A 22,424-nucleotide genomic window follows, 5' to 3' on the forward strand; every position below is an offset into this window, starting at 1 on the left:
AAGAAAGAAAGAAAGAAAGAAAGAAAGAAAGAAAGAAAGAAAGAAAGAAAGAAAAAGAAAGAAAGAAAGTAAGAAAGAAAGGGCATCTAAATTGTAAAAGGGAAAGTAAAATTGTCCTTATTTGAGATGACATGATATTATGTATGGAAAACCCTAAAGCTTTTTCCAAAAGACTGTCTGAACTAATAAAGGATCAAGAAGGTTGCAATATACAAAATCAATACACAATAATCTGTTGAGTTTCTACATGTTAAAAATGCACTATCAGAAAGAGAAATTAAGAAAATGCCACCATTTATAAGAGCATCAAGAAAAAAAAAAACCTAGGAATAATTCAACTAAAGAGATTGAAAGATCTATATGCTGAACACTATGAGACATTAATAAAACAAATCAAAGAAGAGTTGAATAAATAGAAGATATTCATGGATTAAAAGTACCAGACTGTTAAAATGTTCATAATATCCAGAGCCATGTACAGATTCAATGTAATCCCTATAAAACTTCCAAAGGCATTTTCCACAGAAATAGAAAAAACAAAATTTGTATGACACCACAAAAGACCACGAGTAGCCAAAGTTTTAGGAAGATTAGCAAAGTAGAGACATCTCACCTCCTGATCTGAAACTATATATATTACAAAGCTATAGTAATCAAAATAGCATGTTATTGGCATAAAAAGAGACACAGAGATAACGGAGCATAAATGGGCCCAGAAATAAATCTGTGCCTATATGGTCAATGAATTTACAACAAAAGAGCCAAGAATATACAATGAGAAAAAGGACAGTCTCATCAACAAATGGTGTTGGGAAAGCTGGACAGTCAGATGCAAAGGAACAAAATTGGACCTCTTCTTACACCATACACAAAAATTAATGTTAATTGAATTAAAGACCTGAAAGGAAGACATGAAACCATAAAACTCCTGGAAGAAACAGTTAAGGGGACATAATTTGTCTTTGATCTTGGCAATGGTTTTTTGGATTTGATTCTGAAAACAAAAGCAAAAAAGCAAAAATAAACTTTGATTACATCAGACTAAAATGCTTGTGCACCAAAAAAAAAAAAATTAAAATGGAAAGGCAACCTATGGAATGGGAGACAATATTTGCAAATCATATATCTGATAAAGGGTTAATATCCAAAATATATAAATAACTTATACAACTCAGTAGCAAAACAAACAAACAAACCCAATTTGATTAAAACATGGGGAGAGGAACTGATTAGATATGTTTCCCAAGAAGACATACAAATGTCCAACAGGAACGTGAAATGGTGTTTAACATCACTAATCATCAGGGAAATGCAAATCAAAACCAATGAAATATCACCTCACACTTGTTAGAATGTCTATTACAAAAACAAACAAACAAAAATAAATTATTGGTCAGGCTGTGCAGAAAAGGGAACCCTTGGGCATGTTGGTGGGGATGTAAAATTGGTGCAGCCACTGTGGAGAACAGTACAGAGTTTCCTCAAAAAATTAAGAATAAGATTGCCATTTGATCTGGCAATCTTATTTCTGGTTATATATTCAAAAGAATTAAAATCAGGATCTCAAAGTGAAATTGTACTCCTGTGTTCACTGAAATGCTATTTACAATTGCCAAGATATGGAAACTCCAAATGCCCATCAGTAGGTGAAAACATAAAGAAAATATGGTATATTTATATTGTAGAATACTATTCAGGCTTTTAAAAAAGGAATTTATACCATTTATGATATCATGAGGGACCGGGTATGATTATGTTAAGTGAAATAAGCCAGACACAGAAAGGCAAATATAACATGATCCCACATTAATGACAGACCTAGGATAGTCTCATAGAACCAGAAGTAGAATGGTGATTGCCAGGGATGGATGGGAGGACAAAATGCAAAGGTGTCAAAGGGTACAAAATTTCAGTTACAGAAGATGAGTAAGTTCCAGAGATTCCATGTACAACACAGGGCCTACAGTTAATAATAATGTACTACACTCCTGAAAATTTGCTAGAGGGTAAATCTTCTGTTTAGTACTCTTACCACACAATTAAAAAAAAAAAATCAAACAAACAAACAAATAAATAAAGGGAATGGGAGGAAACTTTCCGAGTTGGTGGATCTTTATGGCTTTGGTTATGGTGATGGTTTCACAGCATATATGTATCCCTAAACTCATCAAGCTGTATACATTAATTATCAACTTTTTGATGATAATTGTGTCTCAGTAAAGTGGTTTTAAAAAAAGAAAAAAGAAGAGCTGCTCTGGTCCTGGATCCAATGTCCAGCCTGGGGTCCCTGGAGCTTGCCTGTCTCTTCATCATTCTTTCAGCCCCTATGCAACCGACAAGTCTGAAGACAGAGAGAAGTTCACTCTTAAATGTTACCAAGTTCCTTCTGCTTGGAGCTCTAGATGATTTCAAGACAGGCTGAGCACAGAATCTTAGCAGGAAGATCACAGAATTCACACTTAACTCATGGAGGCAACCAGGATTGTTGTTTTTTCCCTCTTATTCTTGAGTTAATACTGAATGAGCTATTGCCCCCAATGACCCAAGAAAGGAGTTTTTGTTTGTTTGTTTGTTTTTATCAGAGAGCCATTAAATATGTGAAGTCATTTTGTCTACTTCTCAGGCCTTATCCAGATCTTGATTTGTGGTCGCTGTGGATGTAAGTTTTCAGACTGTTCTGCTAAACTCTGCCCGTCTCTTTACGACTCTTCTAACACAAAAGTGTTTGCCCACTTTCCACATAATGAAGCTTTTTAGGTCTGATACAAATGATGCTATTCTTACATTGGGGCAAAATAACCTGCTCACATTTCTTCTTTGTGTCTGACCTAGCACTTGCCCTCTTCCTGAATGTGGGCCTTGAAGTAAATGTGTAAAGTAAAAATAGGAATTCCGTTCCTAAAGAGATTTCTTTATGCTGGTTTTATATCACTTTTTTACTCCACTTGCAAGTTAAAGTCATAAAATGAATAGACATGGCCTTTGAGGATCTGGTGTCCTTCTATGTGAATATCATTTCATCTGCAGCATTTGAATTGGGAAAATCCTTTGTGTGATTTCAACAACCTTTTGTCCAGATAGTTAAATGCTCTCACAGAGTCTTTTGACAGAGCCACAGAAAATTCTCTGCTGAATACTCAATCAGTTCCTAAGTTGGCTTGCTTCCACTTTCCCTTTCTTCAAGACTATGCTGTTTTTTATTCGTGGCTGCAAGTTTAAGATGAAATAACTTTGGGTATACTGTCTATATGTTATTCTCATCACATACAATCACTGTTTTATATACATACAACACACGCACATCGGGGTATATTGAAATCTATGCTTATACTTTTGAAAAATAGGTTCATGTTTTTATAAATGCCTTCTTTTATATTTAAGAGCTCAATTCCTAATTACTTTACAAATGAGATTATTTCAATATCTCTGAATATTAATACAGAAGTTAAAATCAGATCAGATCCTATTTCTAGGGCCCAAATAAAATAACACTGTTGGGTGAAGAAGAATTTATTGAAAATTTCTGTCAGACATGCTGAATAAAGGACAATGAGGAAAGACAGTGGCATTCAAAATGGCAGAAGCTGAACCTGTTAATGACAGATTTTGTGAGCCAAGAAAGGCAATAACCTGCTGTGAGTCCTCATCCTTCAGATGTCTGGTTGGCTGGTTCTTACTTTTCCATCTACTGGAGTAATCAAATCGAGTGCATGTTTTAACATTGTGATCACTATATATGTAGGCTTCACTTGAGTATTGGGGGTCTTTTGAAGAAGAAGCAAATATTGTTAAGTTTCCTTACAGACATGGGAAATGCTGGCAGCCATTATATTACTCCAAACTATTTCTTTGGGTCTTGATTTTAATATGGAGAAAGAGAGTCACTTTCATTTATACAGGGGCTGAATTTTGGAGATTTATTACTTTGAGAGAAACAACACGCATTACAACATTATGATATGTTTGGCCAGATGGATGCAAGACAGAAAATCACATGGCTAAGCAAGCCATGTGAATATTCTTGAAGGAGAAAAATAGAAAAGGAAAAGCAAACATGTGTCAGATTTTCCTTTTTTGCTGCACATTATTTCAAATCGTATGGATGCCTTATGTTTGCAATTTGTCAATTATGACTTTCCCCTCATGTTCTGAACTCAGGGATCACTGTAATTTTGGCCTTGCATCAGAGTCTTGTTCTATTTATTTATATCTATTTAATTATGTGGTTACATGTGAATGCAGCAGAGAGCTCCCTAGGTATCTGTTAGGAAAGTTGTGAGGATATAGTGAGAAATTATTCTTTACCATTCACAACAACTGTATATAGATCATATTTACTCCCTTGGGATCCTGGGCCTATATAATTGAAAAGTGTATGCATTGACAATCCTGAGCAACACCAGAATTGTTGAATTAATTTATGTGTTTTTTTTTTTCCCCTGTGTTGGCAATCCCACTGTCAAGGTGAGTAAGTATTCACTAAGTGACCACAGTATAGATCACAGTTTCTCAGCCATACAGGGATAGTGGTGTTCCTCCAGGGATGTCCTTACCTGAAGATCAGGGATCAGAGTACTTTTCAGGAAAGGGAAGGACAATCCCAGGTGGGGGAAATGGTCATGGATTTACTGTCACTTCACTCTATTTTTAACAACCCAATCACTTCTCTGGTGGCTGTTGCCCCACACAGCCTCTGGCATATGGTAGATACCCAATGCATAATTGCTGAATGAAAGAATGAATTCAATCTCAAGGGCATCCATTTCATTTTCTCTGCAGCTACACCATCGGCATGGCAACAGCCCAGTCAGCACATTATTTTAATAATTTTTTTCTTCTTATGCTAGTTTCCATAGGCAGTGGTCTATACAATTTTTAGTCCTACATCACTATTAATGAGGAAGTTTTGTGCATACACTCCCCAAATAGCTATTTTATAAATAAAACATTATGTTATGTTATAAAACATATTTAATAAGTGGAAGAAGTAGATTAAGTAAGTTAATAGAAGTTCTAATATTTTTATTCCTGTATTCTAATAGATTATCTTGCTCACCTCTCTTGTCTCCTTTCTGGAGACTAGGCTACAAGGGGTAAAAGAAGAATAAAATGCAGTCCCTGCTTTGGGGAGCTTATATCTAATTTGGTAGACCAGATGAAAAAATACAGTAATAGAGAAGGTATTTTTATGGCATGGTGTACTAGAAGAGAACCCTGAACAAAATTTTCCTGAAAACACAAAACTTAAAACATAATACAATCTCTACAACCTTTGATTTGTAGTAGAATATTTCTTATGCTTGAATGAGTTCAATCACACTTAGATCTTTGCAGTAGATAAACTCTGTTCTCTTAGAATCACCCTCATTTAATATTTTTTCCAAGATTTTATTTATTTGTCTGACAGACAGAGATCACAAGTAGGCAGAGAGGCAGGCAGAGAGAGAGGAAGGGAAGCAGGCTCCCTGCTAAGCAGAGAGCCAGATGTGGGGCTGCATCCCAGGACCCTGGGATCATGACCTGAGGGGAAGGCAGAGGCTTTAACCCACTGAGCCACCCAGGCGCCCCACCCTCATTTAATATTAAATATTACTTTTATCACGTTAAATTTTCTCTTTTTCTTCTATTCTGAAAAATTTGTTTCCTTAAACTTGGCCTTTGAATCCCCTGGCTCAGTAAATTTTACTTTTTGATGGATACTTTTTGCTTGAATTTTGACTCTGAGGTCTTCTATCAATTACATCCTGGAGGTCCATTTGCTTCAAGCAGGCAGGATGATGTAGCAATATATTTACAGATCACAAGAATAAACACAATGATTCTGTAAACAATACAATCATCTCAAGTTTTGTGGCTACCTTAATGTGTACCTCTCTCTTCAGGGGCTCTTCATCTCTCACTACCTAATTACTCAATTTTCTTCTTCATTCCTACTTTTAGTCTTCTATGATGTTAAGTCCTATGTATCTCTTTTTAGCACAATGTGGTCCCCAAAAAGGAGGGTTAAGGGCAATCATTTAGAACAAAACTAGAAAATACTCACACAAAACAGATTCACGTAGTCACTTGGAACAATCTACTTTAAGAAATGGTTTCCACACAAATTCCTTCCAGGTTTCAACCACGTGACTCAGATCTAATTGTAGGGAGATAGTGATTTAACATTTATCTACTCTTTTGTGCTGTAACTTGACTATTTAAAGTAATTATGTTAAGACAATTGTGGTATCCATTGAATTGCAGGATGGAGGGAAGAACTGAAAAGCTAATATTGATGAGTATGTTTCTAGAAGTACTTAGTCTCTAGGAGTAGTTATCTTGGGTACTCAAGATGATATTAGTTACAGGTGTCTTAGTAAATTAATATAGTGGCATTTGGGCTTATAAATTCATCTCCTATAAGTTTGACTAATGTGAGTTTGGTTATCTGAGAAAAGTTAATTTTGGACCCACAATACAAAGGGCCAGAACCTGTATCATGATGAATCTACTAAAACACCACACAATGAGAAGCTCTGCCTGAGGTCGCAGCTGACCTCTTTGACATTGTTCTCTTATGCTGGTAGTAATCCCATTTATCTATCTGCTTTGACTTCTATTGTAAGTACCTTGTATAATTAATTTGTTTTATAGATCAATTTCTCTCTTTGAATAATTATAACCTGTCTTTCATGTATTAGTTATGATAAAGCTATTTGGTATTAGTTATGATAATGCTAGTTGCTATCAGGTATAAATCTCAAGATTCTAGTCATTTCTCAGGATACATTTCTTTCATAACATTTCATTGCAGATGTTCCTGGTGGGAAGGTGGGGTGTCTTAGCCCATTCAGTTATACAATGTTCAAGTGGATGGGGGATCTGCCATCTTCAACATGTGTGTTCCCAGATCTCCTTGCATGTTGACATCTGCTAGGGGAACACAGTAGCTGGCAAAGTGACACAAATTTCTTTCTCACCTGAGCAGAGCAGTGATGTACATCACTGGGGCAAGTCAGTCTCATGCCCAGGTATAGATGAAAGGAGGGAGTGTGGTCTCAAGTGGTGCACCCACTTCCCAGCAACTGTTCCCCACTACAGAAAGACGGCATGAAATCTTGCAGAACAGCTAGCCTGCTCTACCACAATCCATGGCATGGTGGAATGTCAAAGGATAAGAAATGCAATCATTAAAAAGTCCCTCATTTTGCAAAGAAAGCCTCTGATGCCGTGGCTTTTGCTTAAGAACAGGGCAAGTATCTTACACCAACGGTGAATGTTTAAATTACAAAACACAGTGTTTAGGCTGCTTTTAAAATACAAGATAATGTCCCAATCTGACAACTAACTGTTGAATTTCATCAGTGTAGACAACTGACTCAGATGAACCTAACATGACTTTTAATCTGAATTGCCTAACTTGGTTTACTACATTATAGATAAATAAAATAAATTCCTCCTTTGTTTTATATTACATAAATATAATATGAATGTGCTTAGTCTTCTTTCCAAAAGTGACTCCAATTGATTAAAAGAAAACAAGCTTAAATTTTTCCAGATGTATAATAGAGCAGAAAATACCTCAAGCCATTTATTTTATAGTTGTTTTGGGGTTCGTTCATAGAAATATTTAACAGTATGGGAAGAAATTCTGTGTGATGTGTCAGGTTACAGAAAATTTTGCCCAAAGATAAATACATGTATTCTTCAGCACAGGGCACTTCAGAAACACAGAAATATTTAATGGGCAAAAGATGGACCAAAGTAAATATTGAAGTTACTTTTCCATAAAAGGACTTGAGCTCTGTTTTAATATATAATCTAGAGTGTGCCCAATCTTCTCAATGCATTTTTTTCCTTGCAGGTGCTTTGACTATTAATTCTATATTCAGTGAAATGGAAAGCAAACACGAAACTAAACAAAATATTTTAAAACCAACTTTTGATTGCAATTGTCTTTTTCTATTTAGCTTAACTTAATTGGTTTTTAAAAACAAGTTTTGCTCTAATAAACTGAATTTCCATCAGTTGTCTCAGTAGATCTTATTGTGAGACCTCAAGCTATGATGTGGTCAGTCTGGGCAGGGAGAAGAGACTTTCTCAAGGACAGACTGACATCACGTCTAATCAAACAAGCCAGGCGAATGCTGTGTCAGGATTTGAGGGATGAAGATGGGTTATGCAGAAGTGTGAGAGGATATTCTAAGGGGGCGGGGTTCTGGCGTAGGATGGGGAAGCTGAGTTTGTTGAGGCAATCGGGGAAGACTCTGGGGGTACTACCTTCCTCCAAAGCTACATGCGATGGATGGAGATGGAATGTTCCTAAGAGTTATTAAGTATTAAGCACTTACTTTGTGCTAGGTACTGTGCTGGAAGATTAAAATATACTTTCACTAATTTTCAGAACAGCCCTACAGGAAAGGTTTCTTTATTCCCATTTGTAGATGTGGACCCTGAAGGAGGTTGAGTGATGTACTCAAGGCCACATAATTATTAGTGGGAGAGGCAGGATTCAACCCTCTTGTATCTGACCCACAGCCCTAGCCGTTTTCTCTGGGCAAAGCCTCCGCTCACTGTGAAGTATCCACAACAAACTTTTTGGATCCTTAGACAAGTTTATCATCATACTTTTGCAGACTTCGTTCTTCCCCTTGCTCTGACATTAGCGACTGCCCCGGGCACTAGCATTTCGCTGCACACCGCAGCAATTATTTATGACCTGGAGATTTGCAGCCTGAGGCTGGTTTACCGGAACTGCTTTGAACAAAAACAAAAGGAACTCTTTTCTCGGATGTTCCAGGATTCTTTGATTCTTTTGATCCAAAGGAATTCTGTCTTCTATAGGAGATGTGGAGAAAGAGGACACACAGAAGAAAGGCCTTTTCCAGACCAGTGGCCTTGTTTGTTTCGTAAGAGTGTAACTTTCATACCAAATCTCATCAACGTGAGCAGTGTCTTTATGATTACTTAAAACTCCCTGGACATGTCCAGGTGGGTGAGGATGACTGAGCAGTGAATGGAATGGTCTCCGGGGCTGGCAGGTGAGATATGCACCATCACCCGAGTGAATTTGTACTAAATCTTTGTCCCTGGAAAGTTGAGAGAGATGACTACCAGTCAGGTACACCCCCAATGCTGCCCCCATCTTCCTATTGCTTTTCTAACTCTGACCCTTTTTTTAAGACTTGGCTAATGCTTCACCTTGTCAGGAATCTTTTCTGATCTTTTCATGCACAGGGCTTTGTGGCCAAACCATGTTCCCCTGGTGCTCTTATTGCATTTACCTGGTTAGTATTACAATAAATATTTGTGCCTGGTAATAATTTAAAACGTGGGGCAGAGACTACCTCTTATGCATGTTTGTACTACTAGCACACAAACAAACATCCTGAAAATTCTCAATATGTGTTTGAGAAGATCAGAATTGAGTTTTATCTACTTATTCAATAAATATTCAGTGAGCACCTACTATGTGAAGATACAAACAAGAGGAAAATCAGATAGCATCTGCCTGGCCTTTTTTTTTTCTCCTAAGACTCATCAGCTAATGAAGGGTTGATGATAAAATGTAATGCACAAGATTGGTGAAATGGAGAGAAAACCAAATCATTACAATAATATCAACAAAAATAAAAATACAATAGTAATAACTCAATTATAATACCAAGACATTCTTTGGTTTCATTTTGTACACACTGGGTTAAAAATCTAAAATCCTTGAAACCATTCAGACTTATCTATAGAGCTGGTATCTTTCCTTCAATTAAGGCACAAGGTTGTGTAAGTATCCCAAGTGTGGACAACTGAGAAAGAAGATGCCCAGTAAGATATGATCCTTAATAAATAACTGAAGGACAATAATCAACTAATCAGTTGTTACTGACATCTGTGTGTAAGATTAAGTATGGGAGCCCTCAATGTGTCCAGAAACTTAGACACCAAAGTCAAAGGAATGCCTGCCTATGAGGTTCAGTCCTGACAAATTTATTCCCCAAGTCTAAGGAGAAAACTTATTCTTTAAAAAAAAATTTTTTTTTTTAGATTTTATTTATTTATTTGACAGAGAGAGATTACAAGTAGACCGAGAGGCAGGCAGAGAGAGAGAGAGGGAAGCAGGCTCCCTGCTGAGCAGAGAGCCCGATACGGGACTCGATCCCAGGACCCTGAGATCATGACCTGAGCCGAAGGCAGCGGCTTAACCCACTGAGCCACCCAGGCGCCCCAGGAGAAAACTTATTCTATGAAATTTTCTCACTGTCAAGTTTTTCAGGGCACATATGAAACCTCAATATCGATCTGAATGTTTATATTAATCTGCTTAAAATTAAATCACTGTCAGAATACATGTAAAAATCCTTTTTTTTAAATTCCTTTTTTTTTTTTTTGCAAAGAATGAAAGGCCTCCAGTCCAATCCAATTCTCTCTGTCATTCTCCCCCTCACACACCATGATCACACCGTTCCAAATGACTACAGTCCCCCAACCAGATGGCAGTTCATTTCTACCCAGTTGTGATGTTTTTGTCCTAGGAGGACTCAGCTTATCTCTGTCCTCCTCATAAGAGCTTTCCCCAAGCTACCTTGCACTATACATACCTCCTCATGTTACACTCAGCCAATACCACTGTATTTTCTGCTTGAATGCCATATTCTGAGATCTTAAGAAGGCAGGGATCATGTCTTACTTTTCTTTGAAATCTTACTGGCCTGTGACAAGTAATTCATCAACCCTCAATAACTATTTAATAAGAAAATGAATTTTGGCTTAGCTTGTTCTACTGCAGTCTTTTGAAAGAGAGACTATTAGATACCTACTGCAGTCTTTTGAAAGAGAGACTATTAGATACCTACTGCAGTCTTTTGAAAGAGAGACTATTAGATACCTTCCAATGGCTTTTCTTTCTTTTTTTTTTTTTTAAAGATTTTATTTATTTATTTGAGAGAGAGAGAGCAAGAGGGAGAGAGAGGACATGAGCAGGGGGAGGGGCAGAGGGAGATGGAGAAACAGACTCCCTGTTGAGCAGGCAGCCCTATATGGGACTCAATCCCAGGATGCTGGGATCATGACCTGAGCTGAAGGCAGACGCTTAACTGATTGAGCCACCTAGGCGCCCAGTATTGCTATTTCAACAAGTTACCAGCATAAACACTATGAATGAAACATTTTACATTCTTTTTTCAGGCTAATAATTCAGATTGTGTGAATATTTTATGCTGAAAGCATGTATCAATCTTGACCAAACACATAACAAGTACTCAGTTGTCACACGTGGCTCATGGCCACAGCATTGGAAGACACAGGTCTAGAGTAAACTTCCAACCCTGAGAGGATGACAGGGAAGAAAAGGTAGACTAGAAACACATCTTCAAGGTGAAGCTAAGCTATTCTATAGGGGAAATGGGGTGAATTGAGAGAGAGTTCCTGAAGAGAGAAAACCAAACGTAGGTCATCTCATTAAGGAGTCTCCATCTTGAGCTAGGAGGGAGGGGTGTTGCGAAGAGGGTGCCCATCCTGATAGGACAGATACTGAATCTTTCTAACCATTGTGTCATTTTGGTGTAAACAAATAGAAAAAAATTTCATGTTACTTCTCAAGTGGATTTTTAAAAAATTTTGTATATACTTAGGTGTTTGGGGAAGTCTCATGGGAATGGGAAATGAAGCTTGAAAGGCTTCTTCCAAAAATGTGAAGGCATTTGAGAGAAAAATGGACCCTCTTTTGGTTATTTATGAAAGGATTTTGAACTGTTTATCAATAATAGAACATAGCACAGTACTTCTCTATGTATCCGTGGAGAAGCATAACAAAATATAAGGTTTGTTTACTTACTGTATGTCTAGAAGTTCACAAAAAACAGATCCAGAACTAAGAGAATTCATGTATAGCTTTGTACTTATATAAGGTAACATCCAATGTTTTCAAAGAAACAATGGTGATCAAATAATATGTCATTAAAACTGAAGACTCTCAATGCTGTAGACTTTATGGTTTCTAGTTAACAATTGCCCAACCACTTTGTTGAAAGGAATGAAAAGAGGCAAAGCAGATGTCTTCAGAAATACTACTGAAATACTAATGAAGAAATTGGAAAAGAAAAAATAGTCAAGAGATTAAAAATAGCAGATTATATGGGTGGTGGTATTGGGGCTAATGGATTTTAATAGCCTGAATCATTTGCAGTCGTTGTGTTAAAAGCTTAAAGGCTCTAAGGAATTGGTGCTAATAGGAAGATAACGCACAAATCTGTTTATGGGAAAGTTTTAGAATCTTAAAATAGCACATACCAGGGGGCCTGGGTGGCTTAGTTGGTGGGCATCTGCTTTTGGCTCAGTTCATGATCTCAGGGTGCTAGGATGAGCCCTGCATCAGGCTCCTTGCTCATCAGGGAGTCTGCTTCTCCCTCTCTCTCTCCCTCTGCCTGCCACTCCTCCGCTTGTGCTCTTTCTCTGTCAAATAAATAAATAAAATCTTTAAAAAAAATAAATAAAATAACTTGTACCTAACCAAGGTATTTATTTCAGAAACTTAAAAAAGAAATAAAATTAGATTAGATTGAACTATATGAAATCGTTATTTTTGAGATCATGCTATCAGCCATTTCATATAGTTAAATATACAAGGTGTTAAAAAAACTTGTATTATTATGAATATGGGAAAGTTTAAAAAATGTTCTGCATTACATTAATTTAAGTAATCAGGCCGGCTGTTTAACTGAGAGACAGCCTATGTGCACTGGTTTACAGATAGGAATCCGAAATCAGGCCACTGAGTCCTACCTCCACTCCTACTTACCATATACTGTCGGGCCAATAATTTAAGTCCTATCTGATTTATCCATAAAATGGGGATGTTAATAAATTATCTTATTTATTTAATCTTCTCCAAGGTACTATGAATGTTTAATTTATACATCGATAGTGTATGAACATTACACCTTGATAATGTTTTGGAGAAAATTAAATAAGATAATAGGTGCAAAGTAATCAACACAGTGCTTGGCACTTAGTAAGGGCTCAATAAATTTTATTTTTAAACAGTGCCACCAAGGTATAATTTACACCATAAAATTCTTTTAGGTGTATAATTCAGTAATTTTTCAGAAATTTAGAGAGTTGCATAATCATCATCCCAAGGCAGTTTTAGGATATTCACTGCCATTTCAAGCCCAAATAAATACTATGTGCTTCCCGTCTCTCTCTAGAGTTCTATTTTCCTAAACAATGTGTATAAATTGAATCATGCAATAAGTAGTCTTTTGTGTCTGGACTCTTTTACTTCATTTAATGTTTTTGAAGTTCATCTGTGTCATAGCAGACATCAGCAGGTTGTTTCTTTTTATTCCATTGTACCATATGCTGCCTTTTAAAAAAAGCTATTCATTATTTGATGGTTGTTTCCAATTTGGGGATAATATGAATAGGGCTGCTGTGAACAGACATGTTATTTACATGGACATGTATGTTCATTTCTCTTGAGAACTGCTAGGTTGAATGGTAAATTTGTGTTTAACTTTTTTTTTTTTTTAATATATTTATTTGACAGAGAGAGAGAGAGAGACAGTGAGAGAGGGAACACAAACAGGGGAGCGGGAAAGGGAGAAGCAGGTTCCCCACCGAGCAAGAACCCCAATGCGGGGCTCGATCCCAGGACCTTGGGATCATGACCTGAGCCGAAGGCAGCCACTTAACATACTGAGTCACCCAGGCGCCCCTGTGTTTAACTTTTTAAGAGACTGTCAAATTGTTTTCCAAAGTGCCTATACCATTTTATGTACTCACCAGGAAAGTCTGAAGATTACAATTTCTCCACATTCTTGCTACCACATAATTGTCTTTTCTTATTATAGCTGGTCTGTGTAAAATTGTGTCTCATTATGGTTTTAAGTTACATTTCCCTAAAAACTAATAATGTTGAATTTTTAAATATATTTTTAGTTTTAGGTATGTCTTTTTTGTGTGTGAAATATTCATTCACAAGATGTCCCTTTTTAACCGGGTTGTTCGTCTCGTAATTATTGAGTTGTAAGTGTTCTTTGAATATTCTGTGTGCAAGTCCTATGAGTTAGATGATTTTTAGATATTTTCTATAGCTTAACAGTTTCTTAATAATGTCTTTTGGATAGCAAAAGATTTTAATTTAGATAAAGCTGAGTTTGTGAACTTTTAAATAGATTTTTATGTCATATCTAAGAAATTTTTACCTAATCTTCATATCATAAAGACTATTCTTTGTTCTTTTATTGAGATATAATTGACATAGAACATATGAGTTTCAGGTATACAACATGATTTGATAGTTGTATATATTGCAAAATGATCACCACAATAAGCCTAGATTTTTCTTTTATAGAAAGTCTCCTTTTTTCTAGCAGTTATATTATAGCTTCAGTTTTTCTATTAACTCCACAAGTCCACAAGTCTACAAGCTATGGAATGGTGTATGCTCTGTATTTTAGGGAATGATTTCATTATCCCAGCCACACAGGACTGATCAAGGTGATAACTTACACAGTTGTTGGAGAATCAGTCCCATATTCCAGTTGTTTAATCATGTGCTATGGGGTCCTGTTCTTAATATCCCCACAGAATAATAAGCAAGAAGATTGTCTATATATGAGTTATTGTAGTAATTTCTCTTAAGTTTACCTCAAGTTGTCTAGCTTAAGTAAACAACAAACATTTAAAGACAATCAAATCTAGAATTTAACATCCACCAAGGTGGGTATTATTTAAACAATTTTTCTCTGTAAAATAACCCTCCTTTCCTGAGATGGTCAAATCAGGACCAATTTACTTGAGAAACAAATCCAGTTCTAACAAACCTGTCCTAATTATTTACATAAGATCAACAAGAATAGTGAGTGATCATATAGATCTTTTAGAATCTGCTTTTCTAGAATTTTATAAGGAATCTCTAGGTTGAACTTTTAGTAGCCTCTCCAAGCCAGAAGCCAAGCCACATCCTAAGCCATGTACTTGCCATCAGACATGCCTGCAATACCTCTAAGATTTGGGCAGATTCCTCTTCATGAGGTCCCCAAAATATCCTGAGGTTCCTGTACCTTCCAGGAAATGATATTGTTTACTCACCTGGTGAGGTTCCTGGGACCTCTATAAGCAAGGTATCAGGCCAACAGTTCCAAGGGGCTTTATGCATCCAGGTTTCATAAATTCAATCTTAGCTCCTTAAAGCTGTCTGGTCATATCTGAGTCTATGCAAGTGTTTTTCAAATATGACACTCCAGTCAAAGCCTTGGTAAAATAACCAGTGTTTCCAATGGTGTCCTGTTACAAAGAGAACAGATTCTTACTGAACTTATGCAAATGACTAGGATTGCCATGGAAGAAGGTATATTTACTGAGACCTTTTGAGTTTCAGAGGGTAGGAATAGAGAGAAAAGTTGAATGCTTTAATTTGCTTACAAATGATTATTTTATCATGTTTCTGTAGGTCATAGAAATCTTACATTTCCTTAATCAGGAAGAGTGAACATTAAGGAACCAGCAATGTTTTTCCAACAAGGATCACAAAACTATAATCATCTTTTTAGTTCATTTAGTCCCATGTTACTGATTCTTGTTCAGTCTGAATGCAGCTTCTTAGTTCTGGAAGTTCTTACTCATTTCAGTTTTAGAATTTTTAATATACTGAACACCTATATCTGTCCTAAAAGTCCTTTATATGAATCTCTTTGAAGATATAACTCACATTACAAGAGAATTAGAACAATTTTAAATGACAGACTGAGAATAGACATGGTTAATGATCTGATAGGAAAGTTTACTATGATATGCTTGACAAGGAAACTTAGTTATTCTATGATACATAACACTTCAACAGCCAGAACCAGAACATTACATACCAAATAAGCAAGCCTAATTAGTCAACAAGACTTTGTTCATGATTTAAATCTTGGGGAACTTTGTTAAAACCTTAGAAAGTTTTAAAGCACATGCCTACATAGCATTAGGGATGTTAAAGACCTGATAAACTGAAGACATAGAAACTGGTTTTTCTAAATAGGCAGAGGGAAAACCACTATTTGCAATTTCTTATCAAGAGGAGATCAACAATTGAGAATATTTTGTCTTTTTGAACAGAGAGAAAACCAGTTTTCTCTGCCAGTGTCTTTTTAAAATTCATTTCAGTCTTAGTCCATCCTGACCACACCTAAAATTCATTTCCAAAGATTTCCTGTCAAAAACCTTCTACAACTTTCCTTTGCATTCAGGTTTTGTCCCAAGCCATTTCTTTCTGAAGAACCATCTCATTTAGGACAAAATTACCTTCTCTTACAGTCCATAAAACATATTCCCATTCCTTGTCTTTCTTACATATCTCCTATTTTTCCACATACAGAGTTGGTTCCCTTATTTCCATCAGTCTTAGTTATAGTTAGCAGAATTTTGCACTCTTTAGAAACCTTAATCTCCAGTGAAGACTGAGGAGTAACCAATTGTGAACTGTTACACTAGAATTCTTAAATGGCAAATCTGTGAATCGGTTAAGCACAAACCATGTTTACCATTTAAATTTTTAAATGGTTTAAATTTACTTAAAATTAAAATTTAAATATCCTTAGTTCTTTGCAGTAAGTAAAAAAAACCCCACAAACCTATGCACAGTAATTAATGCCTTAGCACTTTATTCCATTTAGAAAAGACCTAGATGTCCAACAAATTTAATTCCATTTGTCATCCAACCAAAACTTTAAATTTCAGGTTACTAAAGACTTTGAAAGCTACTTTAACAATTACCCATGAAAACTTTGCTGAGACAATTAACCATTTTATTCATCTTTTTACTAACAACCCGACAGAGGTAACACGAGGTTATTTGGCCTTCAGTAAACCTTCATAGAACAAAAGTTTCACATTTACTAATAACTTAAAAGACACATTTGTCTGAACTAAACCAACAAATTTAGTTTAAATGCTGAATTATGTTCCACCAGGATCTCCCCATGGTCAATTTTCACCTGAGACACATGGGGAAATCTGGAGTGGGTGGTCTTAGGTCCTGGGGGTGTTCGTCTTGCTCCTTGACAGTGAAGGGAGGAGCCATGGTGCCTGAGGCACTAAGGATGGTCTACAAGCCAGTAATGCAGGCTGTACCCAGGGTGGTGCAGAAACAGGAAAAGGGGGATGGGGAGGCCAAAGAGACAGAGTGCTGCCAGAGGAAAGGGAAAGGATTCCCAGTTCAGGAGATCATCAGCTCCAGAGGAGCAGATGCCATGTTTTCCCGCTAACAGCAGGAGGATAGACAATTCATATTGGGCCAGAGAAGACAGGGAATTTCCCCAAAACAAAGGAGTTTTGGCAGCTGCTTGGGAATATTCCTTAAAGTCCCCATCCTGAAGGACACTTGGGATCGTGACCTGAGCAGAAGGCAGACACTTAAGTGACTGAGCTGATATGAGAGAAACTGTACTCTAAGATGGCTGACCAAATCAAGGGAATTCCACTCCCTGTCTGAAAGCCCTCCTGGGTTCTTCTTTCCTTAATCTCTTGCCCGCTAGTGCCAAAAGTACCAAGTATGCAGAAGTAGAAGGGTATAGATTCCCCTCACTGCTTGTGCTTGGGGCTCAGACCCTTGGAGAATGGTCTCCTCTGAGCCTGCCAGTGTTACATGAACCTCTGATTCTCCAAAGTCACTGAGTGCCGCTTGGTTCTTCTGCCAAGATCCAGTCCAGCTTCAGTAACATTTTCCTGACCGGGAAACCCAATGGCGCTGACCCATTGTTGCCACAGGTTTGGGGCAATGGCAGGGTGGTGACGGAATGAGGGATTGTAACAGGGAAGGTGCGCCCTGCCAAATCTTTAGCAGTCTCCCATTGGGTCGCCTTGGACTGGCCCTGCTCCACTGTTCTCACCCAGACTCAAGATTTGGCAGGTGAGGACCTGATCCCAATGTCAGATTCTGGTAAGGCCTGGGGCCCCAGAACCAGGTCAGGCCTTCCCTTAAGGGTGGAAGGGGAAACTGATCACTTCCAAGAGACCTCTCAGAGGTCTCACAGGTAGGGGCTTCCAGTGGGGGAGGTCCCTCACCTCCTTATCAGGTGGACTGATTCTGTGGCTCCACGGGTGGGTACCCTCAGGTCCCCAGAAGCCTCTGGAGTCCGATTGAGCCCAAACTTGTTTCTGTGGTGACCTCATAAGGTCTAAGGCAAGCCCCTTTGGTGTTCCAGTCTGGGGTTTACATGGACTTGCTAAGGCTAAGAGGCACCCTGGTCTCCTACAGGAGAGCAGACAGGCAGGCATCTGATGGGTCTCTCCTTGGGAGGGACACCTGTCCTTTGTCTGTCTCTGTGCCACTGAACATGGGAAACACCACCATGGTATCAGGACAGAGCAAACCTACAACCCTGGAGATCATGATCAAGAATTTCAAAGAAGGTTTCTCAGGAGATTATGGAGTTAAGATAACTATTATGGAGTTAAGATAAATTGAGAACCCTGTGTGAGTTAGAGTGGCCAACTTTTGAGGTTGGATGGCCATCAGAAGGGACATTGGACGTCCCAACTATCCGTCTTGTATAGCAAGTCATCACAGTGGATCCAGGACACCGTGACCAGTTCCCATACATCTATCCCTGGCTCAAATTGCCAAGACCTTTCCCCCAAGGGTGCAGTTCATTCACAACAGTCAGGTATAGGCTAGAGTTTTAGTATCCTCATCTAAGGGGCTCACAGGTAACTGACAGAAGTCCCAGCCTCCAAAGATCTTAGCTGGAGATCCTGAGGATGATCTGATCCTTCCCCCCACCCCATATGAATCCCGAAGACCATCCTCACCTGGCCCTCCAGTTTCAGACACTCCACCACCATCAGTCTCTCCAAAGCCCTTGGGTCCAGAGAATCCACTGATGTCCCCAGGCCCAAAAGATCCACTTTCCCCGGGACCCACAGTCAGACTGCAGGCATAAGCACCTTCCAGATACCAGTGCGGAAAGCACAGGAACCCAAAAGGCTCAATGAAAATGGAACGGCCCAACCCGGCTGCTCTATGATGTATTATCAGCCTTTCTCCACCACTGACCTCCTCAACTGGAAACACAACACTCCATATTACTCTGAAAAGCCACAAGTTATGGTAGACCTAATGGAGTCCCTTTGCCAAACCCATCAGCCAACCTGGGAGGTCTGCCAGCAACTAATCCGCATCCTGTTCAACACGGAGGAAAGAAGAATAAGAGGGGCAAGACAGTATCTAGAAGGACATGCACAAGTGGGAGTTAACAATCCTATTGCCTGGGCTAGCATTGCAGCACCTGAGGAGCATCCTACATGGGACTTTACCACAGAGGAAGGACAGGCTCACATCCACTGATACCAAGGGACCCTCCTCCAGGGAATCCAAGCAGGAGTGATGAAACCCATGAACATGACCAAAGTGTTCACAGTCACTCAACAGCCAGAGGAATCCCCCATGGACTACTATGAAAGACTGTGTGAAGCCTATCGGGTGTATACTCCGTTTGACCCTGTTTGAAGCACAAAAGAGCCAATAAATGCTAAATACCTCCTTCATGGCTCAAGCCACCCCAGACATCAGGAAGAAACTCCAGAAACTGGAGGGGTTTGCAGGGATGACCACCACCCATCTAAAAGAGGTTGCTAATAAGGTATACATGAATAGGGAGGTCACAGCCAAGAAGGAAGATAAAAGGAAGATGAAGAAAAAGGTCAGTCTCCTTGTTGCTGCCCTGAGGGAAAAGGATGATGCAAAGGCAGGAAACCCTAACCACGGAAAGGGGGGAAGCCCAGAATTCCCTTGACAAGAGACCAGTGTACCTACCATAAAGAAAAAGGACGCTGGAAAAATGAATGTCCCAACTGGGGAAAGACTCCAAAGCCCAGTTGCTACAAGGAAGAACCACAAGGAAGGGACCTCATAGGCCTGGCAGAAGTAGATTCTGACTGAGGGGGACCAGACTCACTCCTCCTTGGCCCCCATGAGCCCACAATCAGAATGAAAGTAGGGAGCCAATCAATTAATTTTATAGTTGGTGTTGGGGCTGAGCACTCTGTTGTCACCTCCCCAGTGGCCCCCTTCAGCACAAGAACTGTGACCATCTTTGGGGCCATCAGGATGAAAGCAATACAGCAGTCCTTCTGCCAGGCACGACAATGTGAACTTGGGGGTCACAAGGTCCAGCATGACTTCCATTATTTGCCTGATTGCCCCATCCCCCTCCTGGGCCAAGACATACTTTCCAAGCTCAGGCTCAAATAACTTTTGAATCCACCAGGCATACCAGAATTTGACGTTGGGACCAGGTCCTTACCTGTTAAGTCTCCTTTGAGTCCAGGTGGAAGTAGCAGAGTGAGCTGTCCTGAGGCCACCAGGTAGGAGACCGAAAATTAGGCAGGGTGCGCTCTCTCCCTCACATTCCCTCTTCTGTCACTACCCCACCATTGCCCCAAACCGGTGGCAACAATGGGCCAGTGCCATTGGGTTTCTTGGTCAAGGAACCAAGTGTTGCAGAACCTGGATTGGATCTTGGCAGATCGGAGACTTCGGAGGATCAGAGGTTTATTTAACACTGGTGGATTCAGAGAAGGTTGTTCTCCAAAGGTCTGAGGCCTGAGCACAATCATGGAGGGAAATTTATACCCTTCTACTTCCGCATACTTGGTACTTTTGGCATGCACGGGAAACGGAGTAGGAAAGAAGAACCCGGAAGGGCTTTGAGGCAAGGACAGGAATTTCCTTGCTGGTTTGGTCAGCCATCTTAGAGTACAGTTTTTCCCTATCAATGTAATTGTCATGGCTGGAACCCAGTTCAACATTAAATGGGAATGTTGTCTTGTTTCCAGTCTTAGATGGAGTATTTCTCTTCTACCACTAAGTCTGATAACAGTTTTATTAGTCAGTTAGGTGGAGGAAGATCCTTTCTGCTCTCTCTTCATTTGTTAAGATTTTTTTAAACATTTATTTATTCATTTTTGAGTGAGAGAGTGAGCAAGGGGAGGGGCAGAGGGAGAGAGAGAATCCACAAGCTGACTCCCCACTGAGTGCAGGGTGGGACATAGGGTTCCATCCCAGGAACCTGAACCAAAACCAAGAGTCAGGGGCTCAACTGACTCAGCACTACCACCACCGCCCCCCCACTCCCTGTCCCTGGTGCACCTTGTTAAGAGCTTATATCATGACTAAGTGTTGGACTTTGTCAAATACATTTTTATTCTTTATTTTATTAATATGGTCTATTACATTAATTGACTTTCAGATTTTAAGCCAACCTCACATACTTGAGATAAATCTCATTTGGTTGTGTTGTACAGTTCTTTTTATATGTTGCTGCTTCTTTCCATTCTTTGGTATCACAGGTGTCATTACAATTGTGTAATACCTACTTAAAGTAAGTTGTGTAACAGTTGATTTCCATGGACCCTTGATCTCTTGTCTTCGGTATATTCTAAATCAATTTAGTTGGAAGATTTCGGGTACCAGGAATGGCTGCTCACTGCTGTGATGACTTACCCTCCCCTCAAGCCTGAATGTCTTTGTCTTATGACTGTGTCCTTTCTTACCTACATCTCAGGGAGAATTCTTCTGCATGCTGTGGAAGCAGAAGGGCATTTTAAGCATTCTTCTTGGGAAAGAATGACTCTGTTAGCAGTCTTAACTGAAAATAGTCATTTTTTTGCCAGTGCTCTTTTAGCTTCTGTAATACATTAAAAAGGGCATAACTGCTAAACTGACTTCCACTATATGAGCTTGTGGTTCAGCTGACTCTCTGTTATTTCTGTAAGTAGGCTGATCATTGCTCACCACATGTGAAATACCCACAGGAAACAGGACATTCTCTGCCATACCCACTTCTGTTCCCACCACTTGAATTGTATGCTAGCAAGACTCAGTTGTGCAAGTTCTTTAAACTGTTTATTTCAGAGGCATTTATTATTGCTAGAGAATTTAATTAAACATTTAATTTGATGTGGGCGCCTGGGTGGCTCAGTGGGTTAAGCCGCTGCCTTCGGCTCAGGTCATGATCTCAGGGTCCTGGGATCGAGGCCCACATCGGGCTCTCTGCTCAGCGGGGAGCCTGCTTCCCTCTCTCTCTCTCTGCCTGCCTCTCTGTCTACTTGTGATCTCTCTCTGTCAAAAAAAAAAAAAAAAAAAAAACATTTAATTTGATGAAATGTAAAAAGAAAAATTTTCTGTGGAAAATAAATTTAGCATATTGGAAAGATATCACAGTGGAGAGAGATTTTTAAGATTATATTGAATTAAAGTTGGATGGGGTATTTGTAACCTATTGGGAGAAAATGACAAAGTATAATTCTGTATTAAGTTTGCTCTTTGTAAGCACTGATAAGTTCTAGTTACACTTGAAAATTTTTAAAAAAGGACCTTGAAATTCATAGTTAAGTTTTTCTGGTAATTTTGCAAAAAATAGGCCCAAATAGCATACACAAATTCAAAATTCACAAAACCT

This window comes from Mustela nigripes, chromosome 15, assembly GCF_022355385.1.
Source record: "Mustela nigripes isolate SB6536 chromosome 15, MUSNIG.SB6536, whole genome shotgun sequence".
Taxonomy (NCBI): Eukaryota; Metazoa; Chordata; class Mammalia; order Carnivora; family Mustelidae; genus Mustela; species Mustela nigripes.